Source organism: Vigna umbellata, chromosome 11 (assembly GCF_029865625.1).
Source record: "Vigna umbellata cultivar VRB3 chromosome 11, Vumbellata_1.0, whole genome shotgun sequence".
Lineage (NCBI taxonomy): Eukaryota > Viridiplantae > Streptophyta > Magnoliopsida > Fabales > Fabaceae > Vigna > Vigna umbellata.
In genome coordinates this window covers 18,442,845-18,456,639 of record NC_142175.1, presented here as the reverse complement: position 1 = coordinate 18,456,639, position 13,795 = coordinate 18,442,845, and the positions used below count along the sequence as shown (strand labels likewise).

The window sequence follows — 13,795 nt, the reverse complement described above, 5'->3', positions numbered from 1 at the left end:
CCGACTGTGATAAAAGAACTAGCCATGAGACCGAACGGTGTACGTCAGCCTTGGAAGCAATAAAAGCATAAACCAATTAAATGGATAAACAACAAGCAACGAAAACGAGACTTCAATTCTAATCAAACGCTAATTGAAAAGACAAATCTGCAACTGCGTAAGTTGGAATTGAAATTTCTCAATTAGGAAACGCATAAGCCGTGAATGTAAGTATTGAAATACGCCAAATGAAAAACCATTGAAATTAATTTAAAACGTTGCAGGCATTAGTAAAACGAAGACCCGTGTTGCACTTCTCCAGCTCCAATAAAAGAATTGAATCTCTGCGCTTTCTCAGTATCACCATGTGCACACCTCTTCCAGAACGCAACTCAAACAGCCCCTTGCTCCACCTTTTCTCCATCAATGAAACATCGTCCTATTCTCTAGAAATAATCCCATGTGCTACTACCCTACTCTCTCAATGCCTCTCTTTCTTTCAAACACTATCCCTATTCTAAGAAAGAAAAATGAAAGCTTCCATGCTGCTGGAAATAAACTTAAGGAAACGCATATATGCGTCAGCTAGTAAACGAACGCATAAATCAGCAATGTAGAAGTTAGAACCGAAATTGTAAAATCATAAAATCCATCTTCTGTGATGAATAGTAATGAAGATAATATATGAAATCAACGTGTTGCCTTTTTTTTAAAAGCAAAGCAAAGCAAAGAAGATATGAGTGCACCGCTCTAGAAAAGTGCGTCGCCGTTTTCCAATTGAAATCAGCGCATGCTCCAAAAGTAAATAGCCTTCATCTTTTCTAAGAAATTAATAAAAATTCCAAGATGTAGCCTTGCTAAAGTAAGCTATGTGCATCACCCAAATTCCATCACCGTGTGAGTCTTTTTTTCTATCTTCTAAAAAAATGTTCCAGTAAAAGCCAAAAAATGAAGGTGGCCTGAAATGTTGATTTTTCTTTTGGAGCAATCCGTGTGCTTCCTTCCAGGTGGCGGCTGGACCACGCTAGCCGAGACACCACATGCTACTGCATTTCAATTTAAAATTCACCCATAACCCTCCATAGCTAAAAATGTCCGTTCTTCCTCCAATGTGCGTAGCCTTCCATGCGTGGTATCTGTGTGCTTCCCATCTCGGTGTCGGCTACTGCAGCAAGAAAAGATGATATATATGCCACCCGTAATGTGCTTCCTAAAAGCCAACAAAACCTGCCCTTGCTGGATGCTCCGTAAAACTTGTCATGGGCCGTCCGTGTGTTTCTTTCTTTTCAAGCCAAACTGCTGACCGTCACCCGATGCTCTTCATTGTTCGCGTGTTTTATTTAAGTGAAAGATGATGCCCCTTTTTCGGCTGAACACCTCCAAATATCAGGGTCATTGATGCTGCTGGACGCTGGACAGTGATGCTTCTTCATGCACCTCCAAACTGTTGGGCCTGTTGTGTGTTGGACGTAGCAAATCCCCTTCGAAACTTGCTTGCACGGGCCATGATAAAATGAAGAACGGAAGCTGCTTTGTTGTAGGACTTTACGTGCTGACGCGTGGTGGACTTCCTCAAAAGCTTTGGACCACGGAATGTGTACTGGACGTGTGTGCTTGCTAGAAAAATGAAGATGTAGGTAGCGTGTGCTGCTGGAAAATGCTGGACCTAATGAACCTGCCCCCTACTTTTGCCTCGCTTCCAGAATCAGGCCGTGACACTCCTAATCTCCGTGTGCACCTCCCTCCAAAGCCAAGCTGCTGGACGTTGCTGGATGTGTGCTACTCTTGAAGGCTGCTGGATGCTCTTTACTCCAAGAGCTCCTGCACATGGACCAGGCTGTGGAATGTTAATGCATGTGCTTCCAAAAAGGCCGCTGCTGTGTGCACCCCCCAAGCTTGTTCACTAGTGGAAAAATACCTTTCTATAACGAAGCTATTATAACGTATAAAAATTATCCGTCATACTAGGTTGACCGGTGGCAAGATGGTAATAAAAATAGGACATATTATAACGTAGTTTTGTAAATCAGTTATAATATGAAACGCGGTGGCAAACTTGTAAATAAGTGTAAGACATATTATAACGTAGTTTTAAAAATCAGTTATAATATAAAATGCGGTGGTAAACTTGTAAATAAGTTCAAAACCTATTATTGATGTATTATAACGGAGTTTTAGAAATCAGTTATAATATCTCTTCCTCTTTAATTTTTCACATTTCCCTCTCGCTAGATTTCATTTCAAGTTCACTCTCACTCTCGTTCTTTTCTTCCCCTCTTCGTCTCATCCCTCTCACTTGCATTTCCCGGCATCTCCGTCATCAGCCACATCATTTTCAGAACTTCAGCCACGTTGTGGAGCGTATTCCTTCGCTCGCTGTCACTCTTGGAGGTCTCATTTCATTTCCTCTCGCACATTCGAGAGAGCACTTTCATTTCTCACATCAGAGAGCCTCACTCTCATTTCTCTCCATTTCGGTTTCCTGGCGTCTTCCTTCTCGAGAGACATCTCCTCGTCGCAAGTCGTTCATCATCACGGAAAGGCTTCTTCACTCAGAATCATCTCTATTTCCTCTATCCTTCATTTTTCACCGAATCATTCATAGAGCTAAACCCTCTGTTGGGGTTTCTTCTCCTTTTCACCATTTCCCTTCGATTCCACCGATTAAAACCTTGTTTTCACCATCAGAAACATTTTCCACCGATTCAACTTTGATTTACACCGATCAATCGGTCCAGAATAGGTTTCCTTCTTCTTCTAGGGTTTCTATCAAGTTTAATCCTTTGTTTCTTGTTCTTCTTCGAGTTTTTGTCATATTTTCGCTACGTCTTCTCTCTGGAAGAAGCTTCGATGATTTGCATCGCGCCTACAGTCATCTTCTCAGAGCTGCTCTTCCAACCGTAGTTATAGTTCACATTCTTCTCTATAACACTTTTCCCCTCTTTATCCTGTTAATTTAGTTTTCATATTTATAGAAATTTTAATAAAACATGTTTGCTTTTATTATCATATTATGTAAAGTAATGAATGCTATTTTCATTGTTTTTATCTTTGTTTTAATTTTTCCATCATTTGTAGACCCCTACTTGAACACTGATGCGGGGACAATGTCTCCTTTCGAGCATGCGGAGTGATGAGTCAATATTTTCTTCACTTCACTTAATCTATTGTGCTAGAATTAATCAGGGAATTGTGCTTGAATGTCCAGTATTTTCCTATTTTTGCTAATTGTGCTTAAATTGACCAGAAATTGTTATTTTAATTAATTTGGATTATTTGAGCTTATTATTTTCATTTTGGATTGTAGGAAAATTTTGGAAATATAATTTAGGACATTTGGAAGGCTGTCACATAATTAAGACTCTCCATTAAAGAAGTGTCTACAATAAGGAGGACATTATGGTCATTTTAATCTTTGAAAGGGGTGCTTTATTATTGGAAAAAGGGTGACATCCAGCAAAGTGAAAACTATTGAGAAAAGTGGTGCTGTTAAACGCATACAGTAGCACGCACGTTAAGTGATGTTACGGCTGGAATGGAGACAAAGCGTGGGTGTGCACATGGAAATGAGATTCTCGATTTATATTCCAGCAGAGGGAGAGCTCCAAGAGGTGCTGCAGTTTTCTTTATTCACACTTGCACCGAAAAAGCAGTCCAGCATCTTCAGCACGGCCCAACATGTATCTTCATTTTCCAGCAACAAGCCCAGCAGGGATGAGGCCTTCATGAGAAGCTTTCCAACAACTTGAAGAATAAGGCACGGTCCAATAGCAACTTGGAGAGCTTCACACGTCCAGGAGGGAAGCGGTCCAGCAGAGGGGTGCGTCCAAAAAAGAGGGGTGCACGTGAAGAGGATTCGCTCTTCAATGGACAACAGCAGCAACATGCGTCCTAGGAGAGTCCAGCAGCGTCTAGCGTGGAGGTGGGCCAATTAATATGAAGTAGGGCAGCCGCCACCTGGGAAAAAAGGGAGAGAGGATTCATTCACTTTTTGGGAGAAGAAGAAACTTGGAGAAAGAAAACACAGACATCAATTCATGGAGGGCTACGGCTAGCTCAAAAACACACATAGGCTGAATTGAAAGCACACTGAGGGAGCATGCATTGAGGGTTACGGTCCAGACAGCTAAGGCAGAGAACTGTGATTGAGTTTGGAAGGAGGAAGCACACTCTGCCCTTTTCATTTTGTTTATTTTCTATGCACTTTGATCGAAGCGCGTCATTACTTCATGGCTGGAACGAAAAAAAAGGGTGCTCATTTCAATTGGAAGTAACGTTTTCTCTCTTTTCATTATGGTCACGTCAAAACCTTGCATTGTTTTATTTTATTTTATTTAGTATTAAATGTTTTTTTTCTTTGCAACGCTGAACCAATTTGCTTGAGAATGAATTTGATATTAATTTCCAATTGTTGAACTACTAAAAGCAATGGGCCACCGGTTTTGAAGTTATTTGTTATGAATCACCGTTCACGTTTTTCAATGTTCATCATTAACTTTCCATGATTCTATTCCATTTCTATGTCCTTTTCTTTATATTTTTCAGGTGATAACTTAGCGTTTCATTTATTAGCTTTAGGATGCATTGCCTTTATTACATGCATTTAATTTATTAGCTTTAGGATGCATTTTATTTATTAGCTTTAGGATGCATTTTATTTTGTTTCCTTAAGAAATGCACACACGGTTATGGAAGCCTTAAAAAGAGGTGTTAGTTCACTTTTGCTTTTAGTAAAAAAAAATGCTTATTCATTACTTTGGAGGTGTTGTTACGTATTGGGGGAGGAAAAGCACACTGATATATTCAATTTGAGTGATTTATCTTTGAAAAAGAGCATGGCTACCACGTTCAGCCTTTTTATGAGAGTTCCACAAGCTTACTTCTTGCATTTTAATTTGTCATGTTGAGTATTTAATTTGCATTTAACGTTTTAATTTACTTCAATGCTTTCAATTATTTTTGGTTGTCTTTAATTTCCAGTTTTTAATTTAGTTCATTTCGAATCACAAAAACACTTTCAAAACCCCCCACTACGTGTTTGTCCTAAGACCCGAACCACATTTGGTCCTGGAGAGACGACCTAGGAGTCACTTCCTAGTTTATACTGCATTAATTTTGCAATCAACTTTTGTATGAGGTGCGACCCTCTCATCACGGAGGTTTTCGTCTTAGATGATAGCGGAGAGGTAAGCAAATGAAAATTTTCTACAACAAGATGACAGTCATTAGATTTTTTATTTCCTTCTAAATTCAATGGAAGGTTGAGGTTGTATGTTATGTTATACTTTCCCCTGCTCTTTTCATTTTCTCATTTTACTTCATAAGTGCAAGCTAAAACTTTCTGAGTCGTAGTAAAAGAGGATATCTGTAGTTTGTTTTCCTCTGAAGTTTTAGATTGCCATTTTCATTATTTTTTTTGTTTGTGGAAGCTTGAACTTGATCTTGGGAACTACGAATGATTTTTGGACATTAAATTAACTGGCGACAATAACATCACTACTAGAAAAATGTATCAGGTGAGCCAGATGTTTCTAATTGTTTTGTTTTGGATGTTTATAGTTTGTTATTGAGAAGGAGAGAAGAGGAGATTATGGAAGAGGAGAGGTCAAGCTCGGGCAGCCTTGGGGGAGTTTGTTGAGGTGGGGTGGCTTACTCGATCTTAGTATTTGTAAATTTTTTTGAAGTTTTACCCAATTTGCATTGCTGATTGGAATTTATTTATTTATTTTTTAACCTGGGTATTTTAGTTAATCAATGCTTCATGTTAGGTATGTCCCATTGACACCCACCCTTAATGAAATGGATCTCTTCTGGTACAGAAAATGAAATGATCTTGAAATCTGGTTTTTACTTATGTTTGATTTGACTTATGAGGAGTAGAAACTTATTTGGTTTAGGCATTAACACTTGGGTCAAATATGTATTGTTTAAGCAAAACTAGTGCAGTTGTCAAGACTTATGTAGAGCCATGTTAAGGAACTGTTTGACTAGTGATCTTATTATATATATAGTTGAAAAGAAGGTGATTGAAATTTTTAGTTACTTAAGTAAGATCTCACTTGAATAACTTTTTATTATAAATGATTTTCTTGCACACATAACAATTCATAATGTGACATTGACTACTGCTTCTGGACATCTCAGGCTATTGAAGATTTGACTAAGGCTTTAGAGTTTGAAACCAACTCAGCAGATATTTTACATGAGAGAGGTATCTTTTTCTTTGACAGTCTTCTCTCTGGTCTCTAATAGTATCTTTCCTCACTTCTTTCATTCATAAAATTTCTTTCCCGTATACTACTAACTCATTCTACTTGAATTAAAGTTTTCATTTAATGTCAGCCAAGTAACTTAGTTTACATTTGCATTTTTCCTTTAGTAACTTGTAGGTTTAACTCTACAAAACAGGTTTCATCTTTCATGCCTTTTAATGGTGGCTTTTTTGTTTGATGACTTTGTTACTAACCCTGTTCTGAATGTGTGATGGTAGTTGATCAGGATCTATCAGTGTGTGATTTATAAAATTATCTATTAACTATGGGATAGAGTTTTTGGCCTTTCATTTTATGTTATAGGAAAAGCTTTTAATTTAAATTATTTTGGCTGCTAGATTTAATCTGAACATGAGGTTTTTGGCAGTTCTATCAAGATATATCGAAGCCAACAAAAGCTCAAGAATGTCTAAGTCAGATGTTGCAAATTGATGGAAGGTAATTGTTGTTAATGAAAAGGTATGCTTAGTCTTTGATTCTTCTTTCCCTTTGAAGCTATTTGTAATTGTTGTTGGTGCCTTGGTTTTCATTTTTGTTTTTTGCTTTATTTTTAGGTAGTTGCACGCATAACAGATGCTATCCAAGAATGGATAGAACGAGTGGCAAAGATACCAGTTGACGGGAAAGAAGGACCAGCTGATGTTTGTGTCATTGAATTGGGTGGAACTATAGGTAAATAATACTCAAAGAAAACTTTCAATCAATATTAAGATAAAACTTTTTCAATATTATATTTCTATATCCATTCAATTTTTTCCCATATTTAATTCTAAAGATTATGGGTTAGTTGGAAGTTGAAAACTAAAAATTGAAAATGAATTATACTTAGCAAACAGTGGGAGAAAATAATATTCATATCCATATTTTTAGTACTATATTCTAAGGCAACCACCAAGTTTCTTCTCACTTGGTGGTGGGATCGGCTATATTTTAAAGCAAATAATTTACAATGACTTTTCTTTCATGCAGGGGATATTGAGTCCATGCCTTTTATTGAAGCACTACTCGAACCGTATTTATGCAGTTTAATTTGTTAATTTCTTGATGGTTTTCTTTTTTTCTTTTTTCTTTTAAAATTGAATTTCATACTTTTGCATTTTAAGTGGTTTAAGTTCATGCAATATCCTAAACCTTTTCCTTTGAATTTATCCTAAAGTGTTTGGGTCTTCAAACTAATTCCTTTATCATTTACAGTGTTGCAGCAGAGCCTAATTTGAAGGAGTCGACTGCAAGGAAAAAAATTTATGACAGATGTGATGAAACTGTGAGTGGCAGACATCTCAAATATGCATCATCTAAAGAAAAAGAAAAAACATGTGTATAGATATTTATTTATCTTATTTTGGTTTTGGTTTTGCTTTTATGCAACCCTCTGACGATTGATTAAAATATATTGTTGCAGGATCCTAAGGCATATAAAGTTGCATGGAATCTTTTAAAGGTATTCCTACTATTTAGACTAAACATATTTATTCCATTTTCAGATCTTTAATATTGATATATATGTTAAAATCTCATATAGTGATATATTATTTATTGGTTTTCTGTAATTGGACTTATTCTGCAGGGCGTTGATGGTGTTCTAGTTCCAAGAGGTTTTGGTGATGGAGGAGTGCAAGGGAAAATTCTTGCGACTAAGTATGCCCGAGAACATAGTGTTCCATTTCTGGGCATTTGCTTGGGGATGCAAATTGTTGTCAATGAGTAGAGATTTGTTCATGGGTAGACGATGTGAATCAACTACTACTGAATCATTTAACACAAGTGTATATGAATCATTTAAATATGCATAATATAAATGATGTATTAAATATTACATTATTTAATATTTGAAATGAATTTTATTTTGTTAGTTTCATTAAATATTTTTATTTGAAGCTATATTGATTATAAATTGATGGAATAAGATGATAATACAAGTATATTATTATAATTTTCAAATGTAATAATTATTTTTTTTAAAAAAAAAAACATATATTATAACGTACTAAACCATGTACGTCATGATACGTTGATCACATATTATAACGTACAAAAATATATGGTAATAATAAATCACATATTATAACGTACAAAAATTTCTACGTCATGTTACCTTCCACCTATTATAACGGACAAACGAAAATTTGTCATAATAAACTACGCATATTATGACGGATTTTAGAAACTACGTTATAAAAGATTATTTTTGTACGTTATAAAATGTCATTTTTCCACTAGTGGTTGGACCAGCTCTTCTATTTTTTCAAGCACATAAATTACCGCATGCACCTCCAAAATGTAAATCCACACCTCTCTCTCTTTTTAGTTTAAACAATTGATGTCACATTTTCTTTTGATCTCCAAAATGTCCCAAATATTATCCAACAATTTTCCTACAAGTAATAATGAAAATAATTAGCTCAAATAATTCAAATTAATTGAAATAAGAATTTTTGGTCAAATTAAGCACAATTAGCAAAAACGGAAAAATACCGCACATTTAAGCAAAATTCCCTGATTAATTCTAGCACACTAAACTAAGTGAAGTCAAGAAAATATTGACTCATCACCCTGACGGTATGGAAATTGATTGGCCATGAAGTTAACATCCTCTAAAGCTTCTGTTGGAAAGGCGCATTGACCATTGATATGGTCAACCCCACATAATTCACACAACTGTGGTTGAACCTGTGCAACAGTCTTTAACTCTTTTGGCAGTTGTGCAAGTGTTTTTGTGAGAGTCTCCAACTGTTGAGTTAGTATCTTGTTCTGTGCTAGCAAGGCATCATTGGTTTGTAACTGTAGAACTCCTTTTTGTTGAATAGGAGCCCCTCTTTCACTGTTCAGTTCATTATCACTAGTAGCCATATTTTCAATTATTTTTGTAGCTTCCTCTAGAGTTTTCCATTTGATATTTCCTCCTGCTGAGGCGTCAAGCATCATCTCGGTTTGTGAACCAAGACCTCCAAGGAAGATCAGGACTACTTCCACTTCGTCAAATCCATGTGTGGGAGTCTTTCTTAATAAGCTTCTATATTTGTCCCATGCCTTGCCTGAATGATGAAATCTCTTGCTTTCCTTTATTTACTTTTGATTATGGGAAATATTTGTTCAAGAACTTTGTCACCACAGCTTCCCACTCTATAAAGCTTCCTTCTGGAAAAGAGTTCAACCAAAGCTTAGCGTTGCCTCCTAATGAGAATGGAAACAGGCTAAGTTTGATTGCTTCGTCAGGCACCCCATTTATCTTCACTGTATTGCAAATCTCATTAAAAGTTGTGAGATGCTCACATGGGCTTTCGTGAGACAACCCATTAAATTGGTTACTCTTCACTAGTTGGATTAATGTTGGTTTCACCTCCATATTAGCTGCATTGACCCTTGGTCTTGTTATGTTATTGAAATGCTGAGGTCCAACTACATTAGAGTAATCTGCAAGAGTCCGTCTGACATTATTATTCTCCATCTCCTCAATGCTATGGTAAGAACCTTGTGGTGATGGTTGTAAGAGATCTTCCGGAGGAGGGAAAAGTTCTCTAGATGTACGAATTCTTCTCCTCCGTCTACTCTAGTCTAAGCCTTCAAGAAGAGGTTCCGAGGTTTTCTTCCTTGTAGTTCGAATTGCTTCCTGCATACACAAGAAAACAAGTCCCTAGAAAAAATTTTTAGCACAAAAAGATAGAGAAGAAGATATAAAATCAGAGATATAAAGATAAAATTAAAACAATAAAAATAAAAATAGAAAGTAAAAACAGAAAATAGAAATAAATAAAAACAAAAAAAATAAAAACAAATAAAATAATAACCGAAAAAAATAAAAACAGAAAATAAAATAAAATAAAATAAAATAAAATAAAAACCGAAAAATAAAAACAGAAAATAAAAATAGAAATTCAAATTTCAAAATTCAAAATTCAAGTCAAAGATAATCAATAACCACACAAATAAACTAGTTAAACCACGAGTCCCCGGCAACGGCGCCAAAAACTTATGACAAATTTATGAACACCGAAAAACGGCGCCACAAACTTGTTTAACCCTCTGCAAGTGTGACCGAATCGTAACAAGTAATAAAACTCGGTAAGACCAAGTATCGTTCTCCCAAGGGACTCACGACCTAGTTAGCTATATGATTCGTTGATTATTTAAGACTTGTGAACAATTGATTTTAGGTTTTAAATGCAAAAGACAATAATTAAACATGTATGCATGAATTTGATCAATGGAAAAGAGGAATATAAACACTTTAATGAATTAGATGGATGAGTATGTTGTTGGGGTTATCAATTTCATCTTAGCCACTCTCATATACTTTTAGGAATTCATCATTCTTTTCATCAATGCTAATCTCATTCTCTAAATCACCTTGCAAGAAGGCCTATCCTTAATTACGAGTTCATACAATTCCTAGCATCCCTAAAAATTAATTCTGAAGCATAGAAGCTTAAAGGCAACCAATATGCTATTGGGAGGTTTTCCCCGGATCTAGATTTCCCCGTATGTTCCCATATCGACAAAATCAATAATCAAGGCATCGAATGAGTTAAACAATGCATGCTTTGAGCAAAGAGGAAAAACCCTAACTAATGATGAAAGAAAGCATGTATCTTAAAATAAGATGTTTAAACACAAATTCCATATATGAGAGTTTCACAAGATTACATTGATTCCCCAACAACAATACAAGGTTTAGTTCACCATATTCATGGTGAAACTAGATGAACAATAATGAAAGAATGAAAGATAGAACCCTAGAAAGAGGACTAGGTAGCCTGAGCATCCAAGATCTTCCTCCAAGGGATGGAAAAGAGAGTGTTTGCTTCGTCTCCAGCCAAAGATACAAACCCTAGGACGTCCTAAAGCTTATATACTATTCTAAAATATACAGAAAATTAGGCCCAAGCCCAAAATAGTGCCGCTCAGCGGTAAACTACCGCTCAGCGGTAAGTGCGTGAGTTGATTCTTCCCCTCAGCGGCATTTTCACCCCTCAGCGGAGCCAACTTGATTTCCTGAGTGCCGCTCAGCGGTAAACTGTCGCTAAGCGGTACTTGCGACTTCTCCTTTTGCACTTTTTGAGTTCTTTTCTTATTCCATCTCTATCCTTCTTCACTTCTTTCACCAAATTCACCTTAAAACCTGCATAAAACACTAAAATCAAGCATAAACCTGTCCAGCTCTCTTATTTCTAAAAATATAAACAAAAACATGATTCCAAGCTAGTTTCTAAGTGTTAAAGGTTGCTTTTAGTATCAATTTTAAGCATGAAAATAACAGTTTTTCAACTGTTATCAGGACTTCCATTAAACGCTCTTTTCAATCTACGGTAAGGGTGATTTTGAGGAAGGAATCTTCGGTGTCTTGTGTACACAGTTTTCTGCCCATGCTTCAGTTGAAGATAGCTGGTATTTTCTTCACAAATCGGACATGCAAAATGACCTTTAACACGGTAACCACTCAAGTTCCCATATGCTGGGAAATCATTTATGGTGCAAAACAACATTGCACGCAAACAAAAGTTTTCTTCTGAATATGAATCGAAGACCTCAACGCCCTCTTCCCACAACATTTTTAAATCGTCAATTAACGGTTTTAGATAAACATCAATGTCATTTCCTGGTTGTCTAGGACCCGATATCATCATAGACAACATCATGTATTTTCTCTTCATGCACAACATAGGAAATAGATTGTAAATCATCAAAAGAACTGGCCATGAACTATGTTTAATACTTAAGTTGCCATAAGGATTCATACCATCGGTAGCAACTACAAGTCTTAAGTTTCTCGGCTCTGCACTAAATTCGGGAAATGTGCCGTCAATGTTCTTCCATTGTGGGGAATCAGCTGGGTGTGGAAGAAGATTATCACATTTTCTTCCATTAACGTGCCACATAAGATTCTTCGCATCTTCTTTAACAGAAAACAATTGTTTCAACCTAGGTACTATAGGTAAATACCACATGACCTTAGCTGGTGGACCTTCATTGTGTTCATCGTTATTTCCATCAAGTTTCTTCTTAAATTGTGACGAACCACACGTCGGACACACCTTCATTGAAGCATACTGATCTCTATACAATACACATTCATTGGGACATGCATGTATCTTTTGCTATTCCAAACCCATTGGACATAGAATTTTCTTCGCGTCGTAATTATGCATAGGTAACGTGTTATTTTCTGGTAGCATCTCCTTCAGCAACTCCAACAATTCCGTGAAACTTTTATCAGTCCATTCGTTTCTTTCTTTCAAACAAAACAATTTCAAAGTAGCCGATAACCTTGTAAAATTAATACATCCTGGATACAACTCTTGCTCCAAATTGTTCTTAAGAATATCGTATAAATGAGCTCTTCCAAAATTTTCTTCGTCAACGTCACGTTCCATTTCGTCTAAATGATCACTCATCCATTTATCAACGTAATATGAACCTCTTAAAGTTGTTGGCTTATATAATACTTCCCCATGCCAAGTCCAAACTGTATAACTTCTCATTATTCCATAGATGAACAGATGGTCACGGATGTTGTCCAAGTCTTCGTATACTTGATTGAGACAACGAACACAAGGGCAAAAATATGCCCCGTTCACTGGTTTTGCGTGTTCTTTAACATATTGTATGAAATCAGAAACCCCTCGCTCATACTCTTCACTAATACGACACTGATGAATCTAGCTTCAATGCATACTACTACACTGAACGAAAAGAATCAACGGAAAAAAAAAACTAACTTACGTAGAGAAACAAAAATAAATACTTATCATACGTTGAAGGAAAAAAATAAAGTATCATAGTATATGTACACGAACAGAAATATCTATCGTTATACATATATCATACGTCCATAATCGACAAACACGAACACATATATCATACGTAAGAGATGTTGAAGGAAAGAAAAAACAAACTTGAAATGGTGTCACTGGAGAAGATGAACGAAGTTCGCTGACAACGAACGAACACAAATATCATACGTTGACGGAAAAAAAAAAACTATCATAGTATCATTATACATATAGATATCATACGTCCAGAATCGACAAACACAACTCAAACACGAGCACATACATCATACGTAAGAGTATTTTAAGAAAAAAAAACATACTTCAAATGGTGTCACTAGAGAAGATGACGAAGTTCGCTAACCCCGTTTGAAAAACAGCCTAAAGATAAACGAAAAATAATCGGTCAACCTTAGAAATGAGAACCAAATGACATTATAAAGACAGAAACGACATAAAAATAACCTTCTTTCTTTATTGCAGTCGTCCACCAAGAAGAAAGTTCAAGCAGAAATGGAACCGCGAAAAATAGTGAGACTGTGTTATGTTTTTACACTCAATAAATAAATTTCACATCGAATACAATAAAAATTTGACGTTATGTTTGCAAACAACGTCGAAGTCCCAAATCATTCGATGTTTTCTTTTAAAGCAGCACGCCTTTTTTTATTAATTTTTTCTTATAAATTGCAAAGGTTACGTCGAATTTGAAGGGGCTTAGACGTAGTATTGGAAGCCAAAAGTTTTTACCTTTTTAATTATTTTTAGTTTTTTCTT

The 13,795-nt window shown here is 36.0% G+C and overlaps 1 long non-coding RNA gene and 1 pseudogene across 5 annotated transcripts; one reads left to right on the top strand and one right to left on the bottom strand.

Annotated features, from left to right (window-relative positions):
- The window catches only part of LOC148191076 (uncharacterized), a 40,476-nt pseudogene extending 27,554 nt beyond the window's left edge, over positions 1–12,922 (bottom strand).
- LOC148191077 (uncharacterized) lies at positions 3,805–8,098 on the top strand. Of its 5 annotated transcripts, none has more exons than XR_015782797.1 (8): positions 3,805–4,249; positions 5,539–5,618; positions 6,124–6,190; positions 6,619–6,710; positions 6,806–6,923; positions 7,221–7,515; positions 7,654–7,692; positions 7,819–8,098. It is a non-coding gene; the product is annotated as an uncharacterized LOC148191077 (long non-coding RNA). The 5 variants fall into 5 exon arrangements; XR_015782799.1 differs by lacking the exon at positions 3,805–4,249 and adding an exon at positions 4,257–5,165; XR_015782798.1 differs by lacking the exon at positions 3,805–4,249 and having other exon boundaries at positions 4,257–5,618; positions 7,454–7,515.
- Positions 12,923–13,795: the final 873 nt, after the last annotated feature.